Source organism: Petaurus breviceps, unplaced genomic scaffold, assembly GCF_028583685.1.
Source record: "Petaurus breviceps papuanus isolate PSGF00001 unplaced genomic scaffold, PetGlider_PUasm1.0 90683, whole genome shotgun sequence".
Lineage (NCBI taxonomy): Eukaryota > Metazoa > Chordata > Mammalia > Diprotodontia > Petauridae > Petaurus > Petaurus breviceps.
In genome coordinates this window covers 4848573-4875904 of record NW_027187308.1, presented here as the reverse complement: position 1 = coordinate 4875904, position 27332 = coordinate 4848573, and the positions used below count along the sequence as shown (strand labels likewise).

General features: G+C 38.0%; 1 long non-coding RNA gene and 1 pseudogene across 1 annotated transcript in view; both read left to right on the top strand.

The window, feature by feature from the left end:
* LOC138144000 (uncharacterized) overlaps positions 1-27332 on the top strand; it is an 82459-nt gene that overhangs the window by 45242 nt on the left and 9885 nt on the right. The window lies entirely within an intron of this gene.
* Positions 15256-16366, top strand: LOC138144050 (NADH dehydrogenase [ubiquinone] 1 beta subcomplex subunit 11, mitochondrial pseudogene; annotated as a pseudogene).

Genomic DNA, 27332 nt, shown 5'->3' with positions numbered 1-27332 from the left:
ACAAGCCAAGGAGTTGCCTAGAAAATAAAGGTACTATTGCTTATAGTTTTACAATTAGTCTTGGTTGGGGATGGAGGATGAAAGGGTGGTGTATAGGACTATCTGGGAAAGAGGGTCTCATCAAAATGTCAGTTGCCAAGATATTGACTCCAAGTTCATTTTTCTTCCTTTAGGAATGGGACGGGGACAGAATCAGTAAAAGCTTTATATGTTCTCCTTGTCTGTTTATAGATTTTTGTCAGTGCTTTTCATCTTTTGGAATGGGGTTCCATGGGATGAATGAAGATTGTCTCCTACTTAATTTACACTTTCACCTTGATTGCTGGTACGTCAGCTGGGGAACCCTGGAAACAACTTTTGGACAAATCTAGAAATGAGTTAAATCATGAGTATATTAGGAATTATTCTTTGGATCAACTCTTGGTAGGGACATAAAGCTGAAGAGAGATTGGTACCTCCCTCCCCTCCCCACGTTTCCCCCATTTGCTGCCCCCTTCCACCATGTTGGGCTCAGTCCAAGATGAATTCAATTCATATGAGCCCAGAATATTTTGGGGAAAGGAAGGGAAGGCACACTGCACCACAGGTTATAATCATTTTTATTTTAAAAGAGGAATCAGGTGTGACGCAAATCTTCTACTGGAGGGGGCATCCAAGTTTTTAACAGTGGCCAACCTGATCAAAAATCCATTGTTATACAGGTCTGATGAATTTGATTATATAATTAATTATATTCAGCTTCAGTTACAGTTTTTAATTCATCTAAGTCTGTTAACATGGCACCTGGAAGGATTCAGTTACATAATGGAAGGAAAGAACAGGTGGTTAGGCCCTGTAGATCTATTGATTCATGTATGAGAGCTAATTAGGTAAACAAAAATGTTGCAAAAAACCTCTGCTGGGATTTGGCCTATGGGTCATATGCTGTATGTTTAGGCACTAGCATATTTAAAGTATGATTCAATTTGCAAAACAAAACTAACCATTCAACCAAAAAAAATTTCCAAATGTACCCTAAACATTACCAGCAATTTATACACACCCCTTCAAGATAATGTTGATTGCATAAAATGAGGCACACCGAAGTTTATAGAAATCAGCTGGGCTCTCCATATGGAAGCCTCACTGTACAGTAATTTAAAAAGGAAATTAATTTCACATTACTATGTGAATTTTACCTATATACTATGAAGGAGGGAAATCAAAATATATTTTCTAAAATATAATTTTAAATCAATATCTATCAGTTTCAGGGCATATAAACAAGAATGCTAACACTGACCACATTTAGTAGATTATAATATATTCAAATCATAAAACCACTGAAACCAACTCTCCCATCTAGTCATGGATTACATGTGTAAAGCAGAGTGGATAACTTAAACAAATATTTGAATAATTCATAATCAAAGAAGATTTTGATTTGGAAAATATAGTTATGGACAAAGTATGTTTGGGTCTTTTGTCTGTTTTAAATTATAGAAATGATTGATCATCTCAGTTTTTTGCAGTTCCTGACATATCACTTTAGACATATAAACTGCCTCAATTTCATTCTGAACAAGGTGGGGCAGACTGCTTTTACCAACACCTTGTTTAAGTGACTCACATACTTTGTCATTTACAGATACCCAACTTTATTCTTCTGTGAGATTAAAATTTCTTGACATGAGTGGCTTTTCTAAGAATGAATGAATTCATCCCTGGTTAACTTTCTTATAAAGATTGTATGAGAATTAAAATAAGGTTTAAGGTGAGGACAAAGGCAGAGTACAGATTGAAATGATTCATCTTCCCCTAAAAGAACAATAGCCACAATAACAAACAGCAGAGTTTTAAAAGCAATTGTCTGAGCATTCTTCCAAAGAAGTTTTATTTCCCTATAGCTTAACTAAGCTTTTTTCATTTTCTTAGAAAGAGCTACCTGTAAAACTGTTTTATAAACAGTTTGAATGATATTAATATATAGTGTCAGATGAATATGTCTACTATTTGGCAAGCTCTTTCTGTGTTTCCAACTTATTTCCATTGAACCAAAATATTCAAACACATATGCTAGTGTAACAAGACCCATAGACTTAGGGCACTAGGGTTCCCTCTCCCATCAAATGTGGGAGACTGGGCTTAACCCTCAATTTCTTCACCTGTTTAATGGGGAAGGGGGAGAGTATAGAACAAGATGACCTTTAAGGTACTTTATAGCTCGACATCTATGAACTACATTTATAGTTTTATTCCCTCTCAGATTTCTCAAACTAGTTATGTAGTCCCCTGAATACACATTCTCTATTACAGCCAAACTAGAGGAATTACTATTTCTTGCCTGAAATTTATTCACTCCTTGTTGATGCTTCTCAGAATACTCACTTTCCTTCTTGAATAAATTCCAATGCAAAATTCTCTGGGATTCAATGCATTAAACAGTTGAAGAAACTGAGGAAAAGTTAAGTGACTTGTCCAGGGTCACACAGGTAGTCAATAGTAGAACCAGGATTAGTAACCAAAGTTCTAATTTGAAAAGTTCTAGAATCTCAACTTTGAAAACAACCTTCCTTCTATCCCCCATCAGTGGTATCTCTGAAGTGGAGAGATTAACACAGTTACCCCATATCTCCAAAGGGTACTGGGAAAATCCCTGTTATTTCTATAAGTATTCTTTGTACACATGTCACAGATACTTCTGTAGTACTCCATCTGGGAATGACTAAATCTTTGAGTAACCAATTTCCTAGATCCAAAAGAAAAAAAAAAGATGAATCTGAAAAACTAATCTATAAATACCAGATTTTTCACTTCTTCTTTTACTAGCCATTTACTTTAAAGGATTTTTATTTCACATTAAAAAAAAAGACAACTTCCTCATGAAATGGAAATGGAGAAAGCCAAGCTAATTTTTGTATGCAGTGAGATAGAGTTTAATGGTCTAATTAAGATGCAGATTAAGTGGTATACATAAAACCTTACTATTCCAGTGATCTGAGTTGGGATTTTAAGGAGGATATGTTTTCATATGAGCAAACAGAAGCAAACAAATGAAAGTCTTGGTGACAGAGTGGTTTTGAAAGGTTGATAAATTGCCTGAAATATGGACAATGACATTGTTTTAAATCTGGAAGTTTTTTCTTATAAACTATAACTTATATATTTATCTTTTAACTTTATCAAAAATATGATGGCATAGCAAACTCAGTAATTAGTTCTTCTTGTAGTCTGAACTTGAGTGATCCCAATGGTCAAGAAATTTCAGTGTTTTCATTCATGGATATATTGTACATAAGAACATTCTGTTTTGGAATCAGAATATCTGAGTTAAAGCCCTGGCTTGGAATAAATTACTGGATTAAGTTACCTTTCTAATTTTTAGGGTCTTCACCTGAACAATGGGGACAATGATGCTTGTGGACTGGATGGCATGATATCAAAGTAAGAGAGATGTTTAGACAGAGAGCCCTGAGTTCAAATTCTGTTTCTGATATTTACTAGCAAGTGATCTAACCTCTCTAAGCCTCAGTTTCCTCATCTGCAAAATACAAACTGTTAGTAAGAATACATGTAAGTAATTTACCTCATGAGGTTGTTGTGAGGGGCAAATGAGATAACTTATGTAAACCACTATATAAATGAAAACTTTTATTATCTACCTTACTGGTCTTCTTAAGAACACAAATTAGATGACTGAATATAAAGTGCTTGTTATGGGAATTTAAGATCTTCCCTGCCCCTAGGCCCTTTGATAGGCTTAAGTGACTCTGAGAACCTTCCTTGATTTCAAAAATATAGTCTTCTCCCTAATAGGCTGAATGTGGTCACCTGGAGCCTGTGGCAGGAGGCTTGGTTTTCAGGCATGCCCACACCTTGGTGCTGTGTGATTGGGCAGTGGGATAAGAGGGTTGTGACATTCTCTGATCCAGGAGAAGGCTATTTCTACCCTGATGTGAGGTTTTGCTTTGGGGTTCACTTTGAGAAGAGTTGTGTGATTTGGCCAGATGAGACTCTGGGTAGCTGTTAAGCCTCCCCCCCCCCCCCCCCCAGGTTTGAAAAACCCAGATGTTGATGCTTCCCTCTCTGGTAACTGAGTAGGTATGGATGCAATGGTCAGACAGTTGGAAGCCTGCCTGCTGATGTTTCTCTGTATTTGTTGTCTGCTTGTAACTTGTTTGTATTCTCTGAAGTTTGGGGTGCTGACCTTTTTCCCCTGAACTAGGCAAATGACTTATGTTTGATTAAAGCAAGATTGTTAACCCATTTTGAGTTGCTTTCCTTTAGAAAAGCAGATCTAAGAACCTGTGACAGCCAATCCTGGGGATGCTAGGGTGCTTGCTGCTGCAGTGGGCATACGATACTATTTCACCAATACATCACATGTCTGTGAGTTGGTGAAAATTCTCTCCACCAATGTGGGTTACAGTTTGTCTTACAACTTAGCAGACAATTTTTTTTTAAATGATTAAGTCCTAGAGAGGTTAAATGACCATATAGCTAGTGTCAGAGGCATAATATGAACTCAGGTCTTTTTGACCCCAAGACAGTACTCTACCTCTATCCTCTCTGCCTCTCCTTCAATTACTGAGATTGGTGGGTAGCATTTGCTTTGTTGCTCCCACAGTCAAGCAAAGGGAGCATGATCTTAGAGGCTAATACAAATATATACATATATATATATATATATTATTCCATTTCTTATTTTGCAGGAATACAACGTCCATCATCATTTCTTTCAATCTGAGATAAGCATCTCTTTTTCTTTCCAGTCAACTCTATCATGAAGTTGCTCTATCTATCTGTATTGCCATGATTGGAAATCTCTGAAGGAAAGAGCAAGCATAGCCTGAGGTTTCTAGCTTCCAGAGCCCTAGTTTTCTGGAAAGCAGAAACTTTCTACTTTGCTTTATGTTTGTTATATATCTCCAGCTCTGTATTGCATAAGGTAATCCCCGTGGAGAGATCTCAATGGGCAGATATTCCGAGTGTAAACAGAGGAGAAAGGAAATGAGGGCATCTGGTAGAGGAAACGTGTGGGTGTTTGTTAGGGAGAAAGTGATATTACATTAAAAACAAACCAGTGACTTGGAAGATACCTGCAAACAGCATTCTGCAAATCTTTTTTCACTTCTTTAGAAGCTGTAAGATTTCAGTAGTAGTGTCCCATCACCAGATAACAGTGTAAGAAATAGATTGCATCACACCATGCAAAATACTAAATGAATAGCATTATATTTACAGCAAGTACAAGTGATGAGATTTGGAACAGTCTGGGCTCATTATTGTTCCCTTTGTTCAGATGCCAACCCTGTGGCTGGCTGGTGGGCAGGCTGCCCTGTTATTACTTTTTTTTAAAAAATAAATTAAATTACATTTGCTACAGACCATAGATATCAAAGTTTATAATTTCCTTGTAGTCAGATTCTTTCCTCACTCTCTACATCTTCACTATCACCTTGGTTTCTGTCTCTTTTTCTATCTCTGCCTGTATCTCCCTATCTCTCTCTTAGAAGAAGTAGGGGGAAGAGAAATAACAGATTTATATAAATACGTCCTGAGATTTCTACTGTGAACTTAGTTGAGGGTGACAGGAGATGGGTGGATTCTTATGTAGCCTTAGGCATCCTTCTTTCATGTTCAAAAACCCCAGGGAAGTTGATGGCTGGGATGGGCCAGTTTTCCACCCTCTTCTTCACCCCCTTTTGACATAGAAGAGTCATATCCTAGCCACCTCTTATATGTAAGTGGCTATTTACTGAATTAAAACCTTTGATGCTTGTGGTTTTTTTTTTCTCCCCTAACAAGATGTTATGCTATCTGTTTTGTTGTTTTTTTTTTTAAATAGTGCCCTTCAGGTGGAAATTAAAATAACCTTACACGTTGTGGTCACCAAACTGTTCCATGCAGGATGTCATAATATTTCAATATTATTTTTCTTCTAAAGACTCTCCTCCACAGCTATGTCTACACAGAGCATTTTTCCAGGTTGTTACAGGCCACTACAATATTTAGAGGATAGTATCCATTAAGGATCTATTATTAAAAAAACTGCTTCTTTACCAGAATTTCTCTCTCCTTTTTTTCCTTATCTTTTTTCTTTTCCTTTTTTAGAAATCATTGCAGCACTTGCATTTAAGACTATGACATCTTCACATCAATAATTCTTACAGGTATAATGCCAAGTAAAGTTACCCTTTTCAGCTCAAAACATGGCCATAGGATAAAACTAAATCGAGGTTAAAGAAACAATATAAAAGTAAATCAGAGCAGACATTTATAGGAAGGAAATAATATTTTTATTGAATGGCCTACAGCAGCAGGACTATTCAGGAATAGGAAAATGCCACACTGAAGGAAATGGACAAATAATAGGCAGCTCGATTTGAAGGACCAAATACTTGGTATTCATAAATTTTCTCAAGATCATAAAATCTTTTCACAGAAAAGAGAGGTCATTATTTCTTTACATGCTAAGCCTAAATCTGGGTTCTCTATAGACTGAGGGAAAAGCAAAATTGGGCAATTACATGGTGAATTTGAGTAGAGAAGGCAATCTGTTAAGATAATTCTTGTGAAAAATATTTTTTGTATCACCTCTTTGAAATGAACTATATATTTGCCTCACCTTTAGATAATCTGAGCAGATCAGGGTGCTTACCTTTTCTCATAGTCTGGTGAAGCCTATGGATTCCTCAGAACAATGGCCTTTTTTTTATAAATCTTAATAGAAGGAAATGATAAGTTTCAGTTAAACATAAGTGACAATAGAGAAATAATTCTCCCCCCACTCCAGTTCATACACCTCTTAGAGGGCTATGGATCCCGGATTAAGAAATCTTGCTTTAGGTCCTGTTTTTGTGAAGCTGAACAGGCAATGGACTAATGCGACCATTCAATCCAGTCATCTTAATGTTTGCCATAAGTTTCTTCAGGGGAAATAGAGCTCCATCAATGGCATCAATGGAAAAATGAGACATCAGCAAACTGACATCACTGGCTCGACAGAGTCAAGTTCCAATCCAGCTCTTGTCATTTTGTTTTGAGATAGCAGATCCTTACAGAGTTAAAGTGAAACATTGTCATGATTAGCAATAACACTGAAAAGTTTTTGGTGTAAAAAAGCTTTCTGTGACTTGGTTCTGACTGACCTCATTGATCAAATTCACTCAGCAATTCATTGGTGTCAGTTCCTTTTGGGTAGATATAACTTGGAACAATGAAAATACTTTTTCCTAGTGGAAATATTTAAAGAAGTAAACACATACAAAACCTAGGGGGAAAGAAAGCACCATGGATTTAGTTAATTATGGATTAAGTTTAAACAAGATAGTCTCATCCAAAAGGTTTTTTTTTTTTTGGTGGAAGGGGAGGAATAGGAATTGAGTATTGAGTATGTAATTTCAATGTTATAGGAAACTCCTTATATAGACACTCTTACCCGTGCAGATCAACAACCACCAGAGTCTTATTGAATTTTCTGGGAGCACTGGGAGATTAAATGACTTGTCCATGGTTTTATAGTTAGTATGTGTCAGAGGCAGAATTTGTACCCAAGTCTTCCTGAATATAAGGTTTTATTTACTATGACATGTTGCTTCTCATAAGTAATGAATTTATGATTATTCCTCTGTTTTCTTTGGGGCTTGGGATATAATATGTGTCTTTAACTTGTAGTCTTAGAGAGTTACCTAAGGCTCAGAGAAATCAAGTTAATTTCCATGGGTACAGTCAGTAAATTTTAGAGATATGGAACAAACGTCTGTAGTGTACAAAACTTGTCTTTCATACATTCTCCTTCTTCCCTGATCCTATGTGCTACATAAAAGACCTTGAATTTCATTTGACCCATGTTGATTTTTTCCTAGGAGTAAAGATACTGAAGCCTGTATTTTAGAAATGGAAAAACACAAATCTTTTTTTCACCTATGATTTTTCAATTTAAATGTGCATGGAGAAACATAGCCCCTTGCAAGTATCTCAGCAACAAGATTTTCTACTTGCAAATGGAATTTTTAAAAATCGCTAATTTGATACAGAGGTAGAATGCCAGTTCCTAACAAATACGTCTCTCTTCCCACTGTTTTGAGAATACTTCAGTAACCCTCCTTGATAGGGGTCAGAAAATAACACAGAAAGGAAATGAATTGAAATTAATAAAGGAGAAGTCTGAAAGGTCTGGAGTTCTGCTTGGGAGGATACCTAATTAGCAGGTCTGAGGGTTTAGGTGATGTTTAGGGTATCAACAAAAGATTCAGGTTATCCTGACAACAGTTTCATTGCCTTTCAGATAAAAAATCCCTAAGACAGGGAAAATGAACTCTATGCATCACTACTTTACTGGGTAGCGAAGTCAAAGATTAAGGGAAACTAATGAGCTGATCTGGCAACGGAATACCTCAGTGGTGCTGATGTGGCAACCCTATGCTCTTGGTCATTAGCAAGTTGGTTAGAATATGCTACTGTACTTGCTAGTAGGCAGCCAATTGCTTTTGAAAAATGTCCTTCAGGCACCCTTTTGAACACAGTGGGATAGATCCCTAATGTTCCATAAAAGTCAGGATAGTGAGAAAGGGGTGAGGCATTGAGACTTGCTTTATGCAGTAGTAAAAGTGGGGAGGAAAATGTTGCATAATCCATGTGACATTATTGTAATGAATGAATAAATGCATATGCTACTATGAATCTTTATGTATTCAATAATGAGAGTTTTAAAAATTGTGCTGTAGTCCCATTTTGAAACAAGTAATCATCTGGCATTCTACCATATCATACATAGACCATCAGTTTATTTCCCAGTCATTGTTTTGTAGTATCTTTATGCATTCACTATCAGTGGTACTGGGCAAAATATTGTCAAAGGACTTGTATTAGATACTCACCTAAATAGCCATGGCCTGTGTTCCTTAGGAACCTCTAAAATGGTATGGGCAAGGTCAATGTTGCCACCCATGAACATGCTGAACAACAGCCCATGCCATTAATGCATGAACATTATTAAGAAAAAAAATTAGCACCATTTCCAGGGACATTGATTGCAGAAACTGTGGGGAAGGGAGACGAGAATGTATTTGCTTATTGCCATTTAGTTAGAAGAAAGAGATGAGATTTTAGAAACATAGCTGGTTCTTCAATTGAGGTTCTAAGCTGTGATTAAATAGAGAATGCAATTTTATGAGCCTCCACTCACAAAAGGATAAAAATTTGTATGTTCAAGGAGTAAACATGCATGTTATCTCATCTTCCAAAGTGTCAGGAGACCTGAGTCAGAATCATTTCTAAGATATTTAAAAGCTATGTGACTATGAATGAATCAGAATCTTTCAGCAATTTTCAGCACCTCAGTTTCCTCCCCTATAAAATGGAAATAATACCTTACAAGGTTGTTACAAGGAGAGCATTTGGCAAATGTCAAACATCCATATAAACATGAGTTGTTTTTGTTATTATTATTTTCTCACATTGCCATCATCATCATCATTACTGTCATCATCACCATCATCATCATCATCGTTGTTGTTGTCATTATCATCACTAACAACATAAAATAGACCAAGGATGAAGAAATCAGTTGTTTTGGGGAGGCTAGGTGGCACAGTAAGTAAAGCACCAGACCTGGAGTCAGGAGGACCTGAGTTCGGTTCTGGCCTCAGACACTTAATACCCCCCAAAAAAACTAGCCATGTAACCTTGGGCAAGTTATTTAACCCCACTTGCCCTCCAAAAGGCAAAAAAAAGAAAGAAAGCAATTAGCTGTTTCAATGTGTCTGGCTTTGCATTATATAGTTAATTTATGGAATTATTATTATGTTGGTTCTCTTCATCTGTTTCAAATATTAACAAGTGTGAGGAACCCACTGTAAGGGTTATGGTATTTAAATATCTTCCATGCCCCATTGGACTTGCTGATGTAGCAGGAAGGGGAGGAGCAAGAGGAAGCAGAAGCCAAGCTAGAGTTCCTGCGGTGGCTAGCAGTGGCGGCCACGGTGGCAGCAGAAGCAGAGGCAGCGGCAGCGTGCGAACCCCTTTTTGAGTCAGCCAGAATTTCTGCTAAGGACTCCTGTGGAGGACTGCCAGGGGCCGGAGCTGCTGGGAGCACGCTTCCTGGATGCTGGGTGGTTGCTGTGAGTGGGGAGAGGAGGACCTTTGCCTGAGGTAGCCTGTTCTGTTTTAAAGGCTTGAGAATGTGGGTGCTTTCTACTTTATCTACCTGTGCCAATTTCATAACTACTCTGATGGCTTTGACTTTCTGGTTTTGGGACTCAGTCTTTTGGCATTTTAATAAATGTTCCAGCTTTATTGCCCATATAGAAAGCCTGATATATTTTATGATGGATAACCACATCAGCATATTTACAATTTCCATAGGCATTGTGAATATTGTATTGCTGATACACCCACTGAATATGATTTTTCTGTATTAAAGACCAAAGGATCATAGGTTTTGAAAAAGATCTTAAAGAACATTTAGTTCAAACTCCTCATGTTCTAGATAAAGTACCTGAGGTCCAAAAAATGAAATGTCTTACAAAGGCTCATGAGTCACAGAGATGAATTTCAAATTCAGGTCCTTTTTGCAAATTCAGAACATTTTATTCACTCTCCCACACTGTCTCTCATGCTTCCAATCACATTCCAGTTCCTATATCAAATCACAGATATGGTTTGTACTCATGAGAGTCTCCTGGGATGCTTACATATTGTCTATGTATTTAGCGCCAACAAAATGTGACCTAAAGGGGTAATGTGTCTTCCGTGTGACTGAATGCCTTAGTTAGCTAAATAATAGTGTGACTTCTACCTGTTGTTCCTGATTGTGACTTCTGGGCCAAACTAACACATCTCATTCTTCCTTTGCATGGGTTGATAGAACCCAGAGATAACTGTTGCCTCTTCTAGTAAGGACATATACCTGTATCCTTACACTGTGGCTTAATTGTATCTAGAGTACAGACTTCTTGGAGGTAGAAATTGTGCTTCATTTATTTTTGTTTTCCCCCAATCCTTGATATGGTGTCATGGTTTAATAGAGAAAAAGCTCTGGTTTACCAGTCAAAGTTTGGGATGCCAATGCATTGTTTATCATGTCAACAGAGTACTGGGTTTGAATTAGCTTTGTCTACTAGCTAGCTGTGTGATCTTGGATGAGTTATCTAACCTCTATATAAAATGAATTTATGAATCCTAATTAGGTCAAATGAGATAAAGTATGGGAAAGTGTTTTTTAAATTGTAAAGTCTTCTACAAACTGTAAGAGATCACAAGGGAATGTTTGTATACAATAACTATTTAATAAGTGTTTGCCAAATTAAATAAAATTTCATGGTCATTATCAAGACCAAAGCTCAACTTCCACCGTTTTTTTTCTCAATAGAGAAGGCATAGGCAGCTAGGTGGTGCAGTGAATAGAGCACCGGCTCTGGAGTCAGGAGTACCTGAGTTCAAATCCGGCCTCAGACACTTAACACAAAAAAACTAGCCGTGTGACCTTGAGCAAGTCACTTAACCCCAATTGTCCTCCAAAAAAAAACTCAATAGAGAAGGCATGACACAAACATATACTTACGCATTCTAGTCTCTAAATTTCAAATCCTCAGTATCTGTAATAATCAACAATGTTGTATTTTTGGTCCTGTTACCACCATTGTTTGCACATATTTTTTTCATTTGCTCACTCACTCACTCATTCATTCATTCACCAATATCCTAAAATTTTCCCTTCTCTTTAAATATTATAGATATTTTTCTTATGCTTTTCCCCCCTAAAATGTGGTTTTTCTATCAGCAGGTATTGCTGGTAGAAGTTGAGAACTTTGTTTCTTGCTCAAACACCTCAGTAATCTCAACCACCCTTCTACCATCCGTATAGTCCTGAACAGTTTTCATTTAATTTCTTGAAATATAACTCTGAAAAACAGGTCTTTAAAAAGTCCATTGTCTTTTAAATGGAGTTATTTGGCAAGACCTTTAAACCCAAATCATTCTGACTTTCATTGAATGGCCAAAAAAGGACTAAGCCTAAGTCCCTGTGGCTCATTGGTTTTGATGGTTTAGAATGAGTGTAAATAGCAGTTGTTTTCTTTCCTAGTGAGAAACTGATGGTCTTCCCCTCTCAGACTGATATCTTTGGGAGAGTAAATTGGGCCATCTTTTGTCTCAAATCTTACTTAGGCCTTAATCATTGAATAGGAGTGACCTCAGACAAACTGAGACTTGGAGGAGAGACCTTAATTTGAGTTAAGGACTTACTAATTAAGGATGATTGGAAACTAATCTCCAATCAAGAAGAAAAAAGACTTTTTGATTGAAGAGATTGACAATGTGACCTAGGGTTGGAAGACTTTGACCTTTGTACTTTGTGTCAATTAAGGAGGCTTGCCTCCTTAAGGATGATTGAATTAAGGACTTACTAAATGATTATGTTATTAAATGAATGTTAACTTTATTTAAAACTATGTGGCCACTTTGGTGAAAACTACATGGCCATTTTCGTGATAGGTTGTTATGCCATAACATGGTGAATGCTATATTTTGATTTTCTGTGAATGTTTTGTCTTAGCTTATTGCTGAGTAAATAGAGAGTTCACTATACTGTGTAATCAGAACCTTGAAAGCTATTCACAGATGCGGTCCTCTGGAAAGCTGCTCCTCCTTGGTTTTACAAGTCCTAGGAATACAAGAACAATAAAAATGAAAGACAATCCCTGCTTTCTTTGAGCTTGCATTCTAATAAGGGAAGACCTAAAACTTGTAGCTCTAAATAACTACTAGCCTAATAATAAGCTGAAATTAGTTGTCAAAGACATCTCTTTTCTCACACTCCTTAAGAATAATAAGAAAAATATGCCCTACTACAGAAATTCTTAATCTTTTTTGTGTCATGGATCCCTTTAGCAATCTGGTGTATCTTAGAAACACGTAACAATAAGATTTGAAAGTATAAAATAAAACACATAGGATTACAAAGGAAGCCAATTCTATTGAAACACAGTTATCAAAATATTAAGCAAAGACACGTTCATGGACCCTGGGTTGAAACCCCTGCTGTACCATAATGTAGATAAAAATCAGGCAGATTTGATTGTAGCTCCCAATATTGGTGGTAATTTATACAACAAGAAAAGACAGAAGGGTGTAGTGGGGAAAACCAACCAACCAACAACAACAACAAAAAAAAAACACTGCTTCTGGAGTTAGGGGACCTGTGTTAAAATAATCTAACACTACCCATATGCCACTGAGAAAAGGTGACTTAAGCTCCCTGAACCTCAGTTTCTCAGTTTCCTTATTAGCACAGTAATACAGGGATGGCCTCTGAGGTCCCTTCCAACTCTAAATTTATTATTTAGTACTTTAAGCTCCTTAGATTTTTTTCCAATTTATTAATTTTTAGTTTTCAACATTCACTTCCATAAGTTTTAAATTTTCTCCCCTCCTTCCCCCCTTCCTCCCCAAGACAGCACGAAGTCAGACATAGTAAACCCCTGATATTTGTGATCTTTTACATGCATAACTTCTTTGCTCTAGTGTTGCAGAGGGTTATGAACCTTCCTTAGTTCCTCTGTACCACTGAGAAAAGGTGACATTACTTTCTAGAATGATCAGATCCTGATACCCCCAGATCTAGTAGGTATGATTGGAGGATAACATGGTAACAGATCTAGTCTCCTATCTTAGACTCAGGTGTTATTTTCATTTCTTCCCCTAAAAGCCATTCTTTTTTACTAAAGCTGCTGCCTAGCCATGAATTGTGATCTCTGCTATTTTGTGGAATATTCTTCCTAAAAAATTTCATTTAGCAAGATTTGGCTTTTCTGACTAGGCCAACAAAAGTAAGCATAGAGAGGATTATGAATTATTATGGAATGATATTGATTCTTTGAAATGCTGGCTAAGATTTAAAAGGAGACAGAAAAATCAAATATTTGCAGAGGATTCTGTCTTGTGGTATCAGAGCAACAGGTTTACAGAACTTTCCTGAAAAGATATATAGTTAACATAAAAATAACTCCTCCTATTTTAAAAACAATCTCTTGCCCTCCCCCTTCTCTTTCTTTCTTTATCTCTTCTTTTCTTCTCCATGAACAAAACTCTCTCTCTCTCTCTCTCTCTCTCTCTCTCTCTCTCTCTCTCTCTCTGTCTGTCTCTCTCTCTCTCTCTCTCAAATGAGGATTTTTATAGGCTTGGAGCACATTAAAGAAGAACTAAGAATTACTGCTGAAGAAATATTTACTTAGCCACAGAGATTCCAAATAAAATATCACAAGTTGTTGAAAACCCAGCAGGGAAGCCACATGGTTGTGTATTTCCAGCAAGACTGAAATTCTGGAACCTTCATTTTAATCCCTGCCTTGCCACTTATTTAGAGTATTGAATTGATTTTGGTCACTTCCAAAAAAGAAGCCCAGGAAAAAGAAGTGTAAATGATTATAGAGATTGAGGAAGTTATAGAAGTAAAGGTTAAAGCACAAGGAAAAATAGAGAACTCTAAAGGATAATTTCAATGCTGTTTTTAGTATGCCATGGGGGCAGAGGACAGATACCAATTGTTATCCAGGTTACAGAATACTGAACAAGGAAAAGACGTCTTTTCACTAAAACAGGAGAGATTTTTACTGGCCAGGAGGAAGAACATCTATAATTATGGGAAAACACTGGAACAAGCTAGAGAGGGTGACTTTATCTTTGAGATAGTTGTCAACTTTCTCTCCTAGATGCTTTAGATTTTCACTTTCAGGGCACTGAACTGGATGAATCCTCAAAGTCTCTTCTAGCTCCATGATTCCACATCCCTACATCCAGTATCCATGAGTCCAGCCTTTTTTTCAGTCAACAGTATTTATTTACTACCAACTGTAGGCTCAGTATCATACCAGATGCAAGAAATCTGAAATGATACCTTATTCAAAGAGTTTATAATCCAGTTGGGAAGAAAAGGCTAATATACATGTGAATTGCAATGAGGCCATGTTAATTGATAACAGAGAAAAGGCAGAGTCAGTCAATTGTTAACTTTATTTCTGCTTTCTCTGAAAAGGACAACACTGGAAATGACAGCACAGAAATGATTGAAAAGAAGTTGATATGAAAGATTAGGAAATAATTAGCTAACCTGGATGAATTACATTCACTAGATCCAGATGAGCCTTGAGAACCTTGAGACCTGAGGAAAAACACAAAAACAAGCAAACAAAAAAACAAATCCAAACTTGGCAGGTGTGTGATTTGAAACATCATTGGAATAGGTGAGGTAAATGTCTTCTAGTTTTCGAAAAAATGAGACAAGTCTTCAATCTACAGACCAGTGAGTATGATTTTGATTCCAGGGACAATTCTAGAATAGATAATTAAAGAGATAGTTATTTAACATTTAGAAAGGGAAATAGTCATTACAAAGAGTAAACATGACCCCATCAAAATTCTAGTTCAGAGACAAGGCTAACGCAGTGGCAATAGTGGGGTTGTTAGGAATTTGCTCTCCAAGGTTGCTTTGGGTGACATGGAAGGTGCTGGTTGCTTCCCCTTGCTGGAGTTTCATCATGATCAGAGCCATGGTTGCTAAAGTGGTGGTAGAATAATGGCCCTGGGCACCAGAGGTCCTCTGGCAAGAGGACCCAGAAAAGGAAGATGTCAACCTTTATGAGAAGAACCCATACTCCCATGGTTTTGATGAAGACCCTGTCATAGACCATTGGAACATGAGAGTTGTGTTCTTCTTTGGAGTTTCAGTTGCCATTGTTCTAGTCTATACCTTTCTGGTTATAATGGTAATGGGAATTTGAAGATCTTCCCTATACCTTAATAAGCCTAAGGGAATTGTAAGACTTTCCCTGCCTTGAAAATAAACTCTTCCCCTATTAGACTGAATGTAATCACATGGAGCCTGTGGTGGGGGGAATTTGCTGAAGGGTGGAGAAGAGCCCACAGGAAACTGGGAGTCAGAGGTAGCTAGACTGGAAGGAGGAGAGGACACATCCCAGAAAATCAAATTTTTTAGTAAATATTGGTTTGTGGGAAGGCTACAGGATTGTGTGATTCTCTGTGTTGTTGTAGCTTATTTACTTCTTTGCTGCTATGATGGAATCGGCCTTCTGGTTTGGGGTTTGGTTTTCTGGTGTCTGAATAAATGTTTTGTTTCTGTCTTCTATATGGAGAGTCTGTTATAACTTACAATTGAGCATTCTGTATGTATATTTATAGTGATCTTGGGTGCTGTGAATTTTGCACTAATGGTACGCTGACTGATCTCCTGGACTGCAAGATGAAGGAATGGGCCTAGAGGGAGGCAGAGCTACAGGTGAAACTAAAGGAGGCCCAGGTTCCTCCCTTTATGAATTCCAACTATTTTCACCCCAGTAAGATTATTTTGCCTGATGATGAGGACTGATAAACCCCAGCTGTGAATAAAGTGATTCTAATTCTGTTGGTTAAAAAAAATAATAATAAGGAGGGGTCAGAGCCAAGATGGAGGCACAAAAGCAGGAAAACTCCCAGAGCTCCCCCCATAATCACCTCAAATACCTATAAAATATGACTCTAAATAAATGTTAGAGCTACAAAACCTACACAGTGACAGAGAGGAAGAAATCTGCTGAAGGCAGACCCTGGGCAGGCTGACAGGAAGGCTCCTTCACAGTACACTGGGAATAGAACCCAGCCCTGTGTGAGCCCATGGTTTTAGCCTCAGGGCAGCCCCAAATCAGCTGCAGATGAAGGGACTTCAGGAGAGTGGATCACCAGCAGCTGTGTTAGATTACAGAATTATCAACACAAATATGTCAAAGGCAAATTAAAATGTCAGTGTAGACTTTGGGAACAAGGAGACTGAGAGTGTGGTCTGGCCTCTGCCCCTGGAGGGAGAAGAGGCTGAGGCATGGTAGCCATGCAGCTGCTGAGGTGTGCCTGATCCAGAGCTCCTGGACTGCAGATTGTAGGGGGACCAAGTGACCATTCTGAGGGGTAATTGCTCTTGCTTTAACCTGCTTGGATCTGGATTGCTGTCTAGGGTGGAGGTCCTGGGGTGTGTGATCAGGTGCCAGAGACTGTGCAAGCTTCATAGAGGGCACCCAACTAATAGTTCCAGCAGCTGAGAAATCCCCAGAGATTTGGGACAAAGCCCTTCTCTCTGGAAGCAGAGTTCTACTGTGGCAAAAAGCTCAAAAGTTAAGTAATTGAGTGGCAACATGATCAAGCAAAGGAAGCAAAGCAAGCACAGCAATCCAACTTTGGATTCCTTTTTTGGGGACAAAAAAGGATCAAAGCATGGAATGGCAAGAAGACAATGAAGTCGGAACTCCTGCACCAATAGCTTCCAAGAAAAATATGAATTGGTTACAGGCCATAGAGGAGCTTAAGAAGGATTTTGAAAATGAAATAAGAGAAGTGGAGGAAAAATTGGGAAGAGAATTGAGAATGATGCAAGAAAATCATGAAGAGTGAGTTAATAACCTGACTGAAGAAAACAACACCTTAAAAAATAGACTAACTCAGGGCAGCTAGGTAGCGCAATAAGTAAAGTGCCAGCCCTGGAGTCAGGAAGACCTGAGTTTGGTTCCAGCCTCAGACACTTAACACATACAAAAATCTAGCTGTGTAAACTTGGGCAAGTTACTTAACCCCAGTTGCCCTCCAAAAGGAAAAAAAAATAGACTAACTCAAATGGCAAAAGAGGCTCAAAAAGCCAGTGAGGAAAAGAAGGCCTTAAAAAGCTGAATTTGCCAGATTGGAAAGAATCTCAAAAGCTCACGGAAGAGAATTATTCCCTCAGAATTAGACTGGAGCAAATGGAAGCTAATGACTTTATGAGAAATCAAGATACTATTAAACAGATCTAAACAAATGAAAAAATAGAAGGCAATGCGAAACATCTCATTGGAAAAACCACTGACCTGGAAAATAGATCCAGGAGAGATAATTTAAAAATTATTGGACTACCTGAAAGCCATGATCAAAAAAAGAACATAGAAATCATCCTTCAAGAAATTCTCAACTAGGGGTGGAGTCAAGATGGCTGAGTAGAAGCAGGACCTCCACAGGTCTCCGGCTTCCACCTTCCCCAGTCCATGTAAAAAGGGGACTCTAAACAAACTTTGGAGCTGCAGAACCCGCAAAATGACACAGAGAAGCTAACCTCTTGCTGAGGAGCGCCCAGCACAGCGCTTTGGGAGCCAAGCCCAGCTCCAAACCAAGGCTTTAGCCCCAGGTTGGGCCTGACCAGCCAACAACCGGAGGGATTCCAGATCAGCAGCAGCTGTGGCCATTTCCAGATTGCTCAACAAATAGTCTGGACTTTGGGATCCAGTAAGTGGGAGTGCTTGGCTTTTGATCCCTGGGGCAAGAAGCCGCTGAGATGCCAGCACAGCCAGCAAGTGCCACGTGGCAGCTTCAGCTCCTGCCTGCAGAGTGTAGGGAGACAAAGCACCAGACTGAGGGGTAATCGCTCTTGCTTTAAACTTCTTGGATCTGGATTGCAGTCTAGGGTGGAGGTCCTGGGGTGTGTATCCAGCTTGCCAGAGCGTGTGGAGACCTCAGAGAGGGCACGCATCTAATACCTCCGGCAGATGAGAAAACCCCAACGTTTGGGATGAAAGCTCCCCTGTCTGGTGGCAGAGTACTATTGTGGCAAAAAGCCCAGGGGTCAAGTGACTGAGGGGAGACATGGCCAGGCAAAGAAAGGAAACAAAGCAGACAGAAGATTCCAACATTACACTCCTATTTTAGGGACAAAAAGGAGCAAAGCATGGAACAGGAGGAAGACAGTGAAGTCAGAACTCCTGCACCAAAAAATTCAAAGGAAAATACAAGATGGTTACAGGCCATAGAGGACCTTAAGAAGCAGATAAGAGAAGTGGAGGAAAAATTGGGAAGAGAAATGAGAACGATGCAAGAAAATTACAAAATGAGAGTCAACAGCCTGACTCAGGAAAATAACACATTAAAAAATAGACTAACTCAAATGCCAAAAGAGGTTCAAAAAGGCAATGAGGAGAAGAATGCCTTAAAAAGCCGAATTTGCCAGATGGTAAAAGAATCTCAAAGGTCACTGAAGAGAATCATTGCTTCAGAATTAGATTGGAGCAAATGGAAGCTAATGACTTTATGAGAAATCAAGATGCTGTTAAACAGATCCAAACAAATGAAAGAATAGAAGGTAATGTGAAATATATCAAGGGAAAAACCACTGACCTGGAAAATAGATCCAGGAGAGAGAATTTAAAAAGTATTGGATTACCTGAAAGCCATGGTCAATGTAAGAACCTAGAAATCATCCTCCAGAAAGTTCTCAAAGAAAACTGCCCTGATGTTTTAGAAGCAGAGGGCAAAATAGAGGTTGAAAGAATCCACTGATCTGGCAGCTTCTACACTGAGGGATCGAAGGGCTTGGAATATCATATTCTGGAGTTCGAAGGAGCTGGGATTAAAACCAAAAGTCACCTACCCAGCAAAACTGAGTATTATGTTTCAGGGAAAAATTTCCTTAATAAAAGGATTTGTTCTGTAAAACTTGGCCTCAGTAAAAAGGTCACACCCAAGGACCTAGAAGTCCACATGTAACCTTGAGGTCACAGGTTCCCCACTCCTGAATTCTATATTGTATAAAATAGCACTGTCATCTTGTAAACTGATTTGACCTGAAATATAAGACTCAAGATCAAGTTATGGTGACATGATCTCTGGGCAAACCAGTTCTTGCTCACACATTTGTGCACCTTTCAGGCTACGTAGGTCTTGAAAAGAATTTTAGGAAATAAACTGATGTTGATATTGTTCAGTCATTTTTCACTTATGTCTTACTCTTTGTGACCCAATTGGGAGTGTTCTTGGCAGAGATACTGGAGTGGTTTGCCAATTCCTTCTTTCAGCCCATTTTTATAGATGAAGAAACTGAGACAAACAGGGTTAAGTGACTTACCTAGGGTCACACAGCTAGTACGTGTTTAGGACCAGATTTGATCTCAGGAAGACGTCTTCCTGACTCCAGGCCTGATACTTTATCCACTATGCCACCTAGCTGCCCCTCCTATAAACTATAAAATAAACCAATAAGGACATATTAACACTCCCCTGCTCCCTGTAGCTCCATGGGAAAATCATGCTTTTTCTTGAAAATGAATTCTCTTCTCCCAAATTCCCTCAGGTGCTCAGTGGGGTTCCATGATACCCAAGGAAAACTCAGTATCCTTCAAGAGGTTTAAGGGCTATAAATGTTGCATCCTGGGTTCCTTTATCCTTTGCCCCTCCCTCTGGATATCTAGGCATATAGAGTAAGGAATGTGGGTAGAGGTTGCCAAATTAGGATTCTTTTTCTTAAGCTGACTTTGGATATAACACGGCCATTTCCCCTAGCTAAGAAACCTAGGTGACTGACAATGACAAAGATCAGTGAGCCCTCAAAGTGCCCAGGATATATAGAACCCTGTGTCAGATATTGTGAAATCAGACAGTTTATGCTCTCAAAGAGTTTACAGTCTAATGGGAGACTAGTATTGATAGGAATGAAATGTTTTATTTGAGCTTGATTCTCAACCCAGTAAATACCTCCTTCCCCCTTATCTCTATATCCTAGGCATTTTGAGGGCTTACTTTCCTCAAGAGGATTATATTCTACTGAATTGTTGAGTCAAATGACATATTTAAAGAAAGATTCTTAATTCTAAATCTGTTTTTAAAGAGAGGTATTACTTAAGAAAGGTTTGTTTTTCACTGAAGGAGAATTTCTATGAAAGACTAACCTTAAATTACATTTTTATTTAGCTAGAACTTGCTCAATAGAACGGAAGGTAAATCATTTCATTTTGTTCTTGAGTAATTTTTATCTTTTGTTGATATTAAGAAAGCCCAGAAAAAGGATCATTATTACAAAGAAAATTGCATAATGCCATTGCCAGTGTTCAAGCATTGAAACTGGAGCTAATGTTAGATTTTTTCCATCATGATATTGAAGCACATACCTTTGAACAAGGAAAAAAATCCTCTAGGCTTTTAAATCATTAACTGTGAACATCTTTTTCTTTCTTTCTTGTTTCTCTATTTTGATTTTATTTTATCTACTTTGTGGTAGGAAAAAAAAAGACAAAGGCAGGTTTGAGAGTGATCTTATAAAAAGACCCTAAATGACAATTGATTAATTTTTTTCTCCTTAATATACTATATACTCTAATTTAATATAGGTTCAGATACCTAAATGAAAAGATGTTCCATTGCTTTAAATATTTATTTTCCTGGGATTCTATGCTAGAATCACTGTTAAATTCTTCAAGTACCTCTACTGCCTTATCTTATCTAGCTTCAGAATTCTCATCTCTTGTTCCACACTGGCCAAGCAAACCTTCTTTTTTTGTATTCTATCTGTGTTCTGTCTTCCTTTTTCCAATCTCAAAACTTCATTTGGCTGTTCTTTATTCCTGAAATGAAGTCGTTTGTCCCTTCCCCTTCACCACTCCTTCCTCCAGTCCTCCCTCTCTCCCTCCCTCCATCTCCTCTCTCTCTCCATCTCTCTCTCTCTCCCTCCATCTCTCTCTCTCTCCATCTCTCTCTCTCCATCTTTCTCTCCATCTCTCTCTCTGTCTCTCTCTCTCCATCTCTCTCTCTCCCTCCATCTCTCTCTTTCCATCTCTGTCTCTGTCTCTCTCTCTCCCTTCATAGCTCTCTCTTTCTTGTCTCTCTCATCATCCTTGTGGCTTCTCACTCCTGGGGAAGGGAAGATGCAGCTCATCACATTGGTTTTAGACTTAGTGTGGACATCTGACCAACTTTAGCTCACCTGCAACTCACAATTCTGGAGTTCAAATGATCTGTCATCTTTAACCTCCCTAGTAGTAGGATTTACAGACATATAATACCATGCCCTGTGACCTACTCCCTTTCTATAACCAAATCATAACACTTTGTTAATTCATATTCTTACTTTCATCCTATCTACTCCAAAGATATTACTTTACTTGGGAAAAAGCATGATGCAGAGGAAAGACCACTGGATGGAGTCAGAGGACCCAGTTCAAAATCTGGCCTTAGCTGTATGCCTTTAAACAACTCACTTAACCACTCTGAGCTTCAGTTCCCCCATTTTTAAAATGAAGAGGTTGAACCTAGATAATCTTCGATGTCCTTATCAATTCTAAAACTATGCTCCTATAATCCTAAGGATTAAGAAGTCAACAAACATTTAGTTTTTTTAATCATATGTTTTTCAATTACATGTATAGACAATTTTTAACATTCATTTAAAAAATTTTGAGTTCCAAATTATTTTCCCCCTCCCTCATCATCACCTTGCTAAAGCAGTAATCAATTTGATATGTTATGTATGTGTAAACATGTAAAACACATTTCCATATTAGTCATGTTGTAAAAGAAATGACAGGTTGAAAGAAAAGAACCACGAAAAAAAAACCAAAGTAAAAATAGTATGCTTTGATCTACATTCAGATTTCATCAGTTCTTTCTCTACATGTGGATTGCATTTTCCATCAGGAGTCTTTTGGAATTCATCAAGAGTTTATTAAACATTTACTATGTACTAGGCAATATGCCAAGCACTGGGAATACAAAGAAAGGCCCAAACATGGTCCCTGTCCTCAAGGAGCTCACATTCTAATGGGGGAGATAACATGTAAATAACTCTGTATGAACAAACTAGATACAGATTAAATAGAAGGTAATCACAGATGGGATGCACTAGCCAGATTTTTTTTACTATTTTTGACATGATCATTTTTAGTCTTTAGCTATAAGATATGTATAGTATGTGTGTATTGCATATTCATATAAAGCATGACAAATTTAACATTAGTTCTCTTGTCCCTTTTATTATAAAACATTACACAAAAGGCACTGCTATTTTATTTATTACTAGCTCTCTCAGCACACAATATAGTCATGTACCAAATAGGATTTTTTAGAAATGGTCATGGGTTCTTTCACCCCATTCCCACTGCAGATGGAAAATTCTGTCAATATTTACCAAGAAGTTGAAGTTACCTATCTAGTATTAACACTGGAACTTTGGTATCAAAGTTCTTTGGTAGTGGGGTAGCTAGGTGGTGCAGTGAATAGAACACTGGCCCTGGAGTCAGGATGACCTAAGTTTAAATCAAGCCTTAGACATTTAACACAAAAAACTAGCCATGTGACCCTGGGCAAGTCAACCCCAATTGCCCCTCCAAAAAGCAAAAAAAAAAAATTATCCAAAGTTCTTTGGCATCACTTTTTACAAAAGGAGACTTTTACTTGCATTCAATACATTTCCCACTTAACTCAGCATACAGTTTTACAGAATTTACTATTAGGATCACATTAATCACTAAACCAGGTAAATTTCTCAATGGAGAGTCTTCCCTTTTCTCACTTGTGAGTTATTGCCATGCAATATAAGTGGGAGGTTAAAGTACACACAGAATGATATGCTAACACAGTTAACTAATCAACAAATTTTTACTAAATACCTATTAAGTTCAGAGGTAATACTGTGTGTTATTTGAGATATGAGGGAAATATAAGGGCCCAGGGTTTGCCCTCAAGAATTTAACTTAAATTGAAAAGATAATATCAATCTCCCACAAAAAAATATCAATAAAAACTCTGACAAATAATCAAATACTAGATTGGTATATCTAGGTGGCACAGTGGATTGAATTCTGGGCCTGAAGTCAAAGATTCATCTTCCTGAGTTCAAATCTGGCCTCAGATACTAGCTCATTGTGTGACCGTGGGCAAGTCACTTAGCTCTATTTGTCCCAGTTTCCTCATCTGTAAAATGAGCAGGAGAAGGAAATGGCAAACCACTCTAGTACCTTTACCAAGAAAACCCCAAATGGGGTCACTGAGAGTTGAACATGACTCCAAAATGACTGAACATATCTAGGGGTTCTTAATCTTTTTTGTGTTATGTATAGATTTGTCAATCTGATAAAGCTTATGGTCCCTTCTCAGTGACCCAGAATAATGTTTATTGCCAATATTTGTAATTGGAGGAAATTCTAAATTTCGGTAAGAGGTTATTTCCATTTAAGCTCAAGGAGCTTCTGAAATCTATTCACTAACCCCTTAGCATTCCATGGACTCCATATTAAAAGTCCCCGCTCTAGGAATTTAGGGAAGATCAGATCAGTAACTGGGGCAAAGCAAACTGGGCTTTCCTCCAGGGTGCTGAAATTTAGAAGGTGCTGATTACAATTGTATTTCAGAATATGGAAAAGTACTGAGTTTGGCATATAGTTGGGAAGAATAATTAGTTAAAATAGGAAGCATGAGTATAGAGGAAACATGGCTTTTTCATCCTGAAATTGTATACATGGTAAGCTCCATCATCCTGAATCCTCTCTGCTTCCTCCTCAGGAGAGACCTTTCAAGGTACCTAGAATCTTTTTCTTTCTTTCTCCCATTATTGGATGGTGTTTAGATTCTCTCTCTTCCTCAGGGCCTTGTGTCAAAATGTGTAAATTTAACCTTAGAAGATTCCTGTGCCCTTTGCCCTGGGCACATCTTGTAGTATTTCCTCTGGCCCAAGAATCACTAGTTATGCTTTGATGAAGGAAGGGGCTTCCAAGCCTTAGAATGAAGCATAAAATGAAATATTTGGGAAAAGTTCTCTGGAAGAGGTAGCAATTGGCCTGATAATACTGTGTGGTTAGTTTTAATTATTATTCATTTAATAAGAAGCAAATAGCTAATTATAATGTTTTGATAGCCTGCTGCTTAGTTACTGCAAAAAAAAATCCCCCCAAAGATCTAGATATATATCATGGGAGTTTCCAAAATACTTCACAGAGAAGTAAACATTTTTCGTGTTTGTTTTCCAGATAAAGAATCTTAGGCATTATGGTAAATGACCTTCAAAACCAAGTCTCGATTAAGTCTCCTTTAGTGTAGCTAATCAACTTGGATTGTGTATTAAAGTGATTTGATCATGTCTCTAGGGTCCTTATAACTATATTTTTGTCTAGATATGTGTTGAAATCTTGGTTTATTTCTGCCATTCCACCTCTGAGCATAAATGTAGGGATTTACCCCAAACTGAAATATTGTGCAAAAGAAACTATGCTATTGCCCTGTGAAGGCCCATCACATATATCCATTTGGAAGGTCACTTATGATTCCCAAATATGCCAAAGGTCCTGGTACAAATGAAAAAGAAAGTCATTTTATTAAATTTTTTCAACAGTGTGTGTGTGTGTGTGTGTGTGTGTGTGTATGTGTGTGTATGTTTGGTTTGTCTTTTGTTCTCGAAGAGAACAATGACATCAGGGAGATGATGACATGACTCACAATTGACTTTGATTTGAGATGTGTGAAAAGTCACCAGCCTCATTTTTTCCTCCAGAGCGATCTGGGTCCAGTGACCAGATATCCATCAGGATAACTGGAGATGGCCCACGATGCAGTGGGATACTTTGGCCTTTTTAAGCTAAGGTCTTTTCAAGTTTTCACTTTGAGTGAAGCAATGGTCATGCAATGAATAGGCTTCTTTAAGAAGTGAGTCAAGGATTGGTCTCTTTAATTAAAAAAAAAATCAAACTAGGAGGCGAAGACCCTCAGGGTTTCTGGCTAAAAGAGAAACAGTTACTATTTACATTCACACTTAAAGAACACTCACCTTGTGTCCTTGTACTTAGGATATATTAACCCTGGTTTGTAGGGAGATCACACTTTACAAAGTGAAAGAGATATATGCACAAAATTAAGTTTAAAGTTATAAAGTGATTAAAAGGAATCAAGAAGAGGGAGATGATTGCTAGCCTAGGGCAGAAGGGATGAAAGGCACCTCAGCATCAATCAGTCAGATACTCTATGCCAAACACTGCACTAGATCCTGGAGTTAGATACAAAGACAAAAAAGAAATAATACTGTGCAGGGAGCTTATATTCTACTCACACTTTGGATACAGCATTGGCTTTAGAGTTAAGAAGCCTAGAGAGATAGCTAGGTGGTGCAGTGAATAGAGGACAGACCCTAGAGTCAGGAGGACTTGAGTTCAAATTCAGCACCAGACACTTGAAGCTTACTAGCTGTGTGACCTTGGGCAAGTCACTTAACTCCTACTGCCCTGCCTTCCCACCTGCCAAAAAAAAAAAAGGAAGCCTAGGGTTCAAATCCTGCATTTGGAATTTACTAGGTTGGTGACTATGAGAAAACTGCTTCCAAGCCTTGGATACTCCATGTATAAAATGGAAATAATAAAGCCTATTGTACCAGCCTCACAGGACTATTATCCTGTTTGCTTGACTTTAACTTCTGTGGGACATTCTGCAAACTGTAAGTCACTACAAATATCAATGATTATTTTTATGGTTACTAGGTGACACCTACATTGTACCTTAAAGCAGGATGGACAGAATAGGATAGGGGGAAGCACATGAAAAGGAAAGGAGGCATGAAAGAGCAAACTAAGATCAGGAAATAAATCGAATTTTTCTGGGACATAGAGGAATAATGGAAAATATGACGGAATAGGCTAGAATAATTCCACAGTACCTTTTTTAGGGGAGAGGGGAGGAAAGGGAGAGGGAAACAAAGAGAGGCTATATCACTATTGTTTTTCAATTGTGTCTGTTGTGACCCCATTTACGGGATTTCTTTGGTAAAAATACTGGAGTGGTTTACCCTTTCCTTCTCCAGTTCATTTTACAGATAAGGAAACTGAGGCAAATAGGGTAAAGTGACTTGTCCAGGGTCACATAGCTAGTAATGTTTGAGGCAAGATTTGAATTTATGAAGAGGAATCTTCCCTACCATTCTACCCAATGTCCTACTTAGCTGCCATATACAAGATAGAGTTCAACAAATCTCAAACAGATTAATTTGATCTACCAATTGTTTTTTTTTTAACTTTTTCTATCTCTGTTTTCTTTCTTCTTCAAGAGAAGCCCAAAGCAATGAAGTGTTGAAAGAACAAATGATTTCTAATTCTTACTAATCCTATGCTTTAACCAGTAGTCAATCCTTTTCCCCCTTGGGGTGGTACTTGGTGGGTGGGTGGGGACAGGGTTGACTCCAGATTTCTGAGTCTTATACAGTTATCAAGACCAGAGACACCATAAGGAGAATAACTAAAAGAAATAATTATCCCTGACTTTTTCAATATGGGGCATAGGGCTTTTGCTGTACAACACCCATTAAATGGCAGTCGCATGGCAAAATCTTGCATATATTTTTCCAAATTAACCCCCTAAGGGGCAAATTACCAGCACAATTCTGAATAACATTATTGTAGCTATTAGTCTTTGTGTGCATAATTCCCCATCCACAGCACAGGCAATTTTCTTCTTAGTGTATCTTTGAAAAGTGGGACAATTAGAATATTTTCATTATTGTGCTATGGCTCATACAGATAATTAAACAAATAAATATGCTT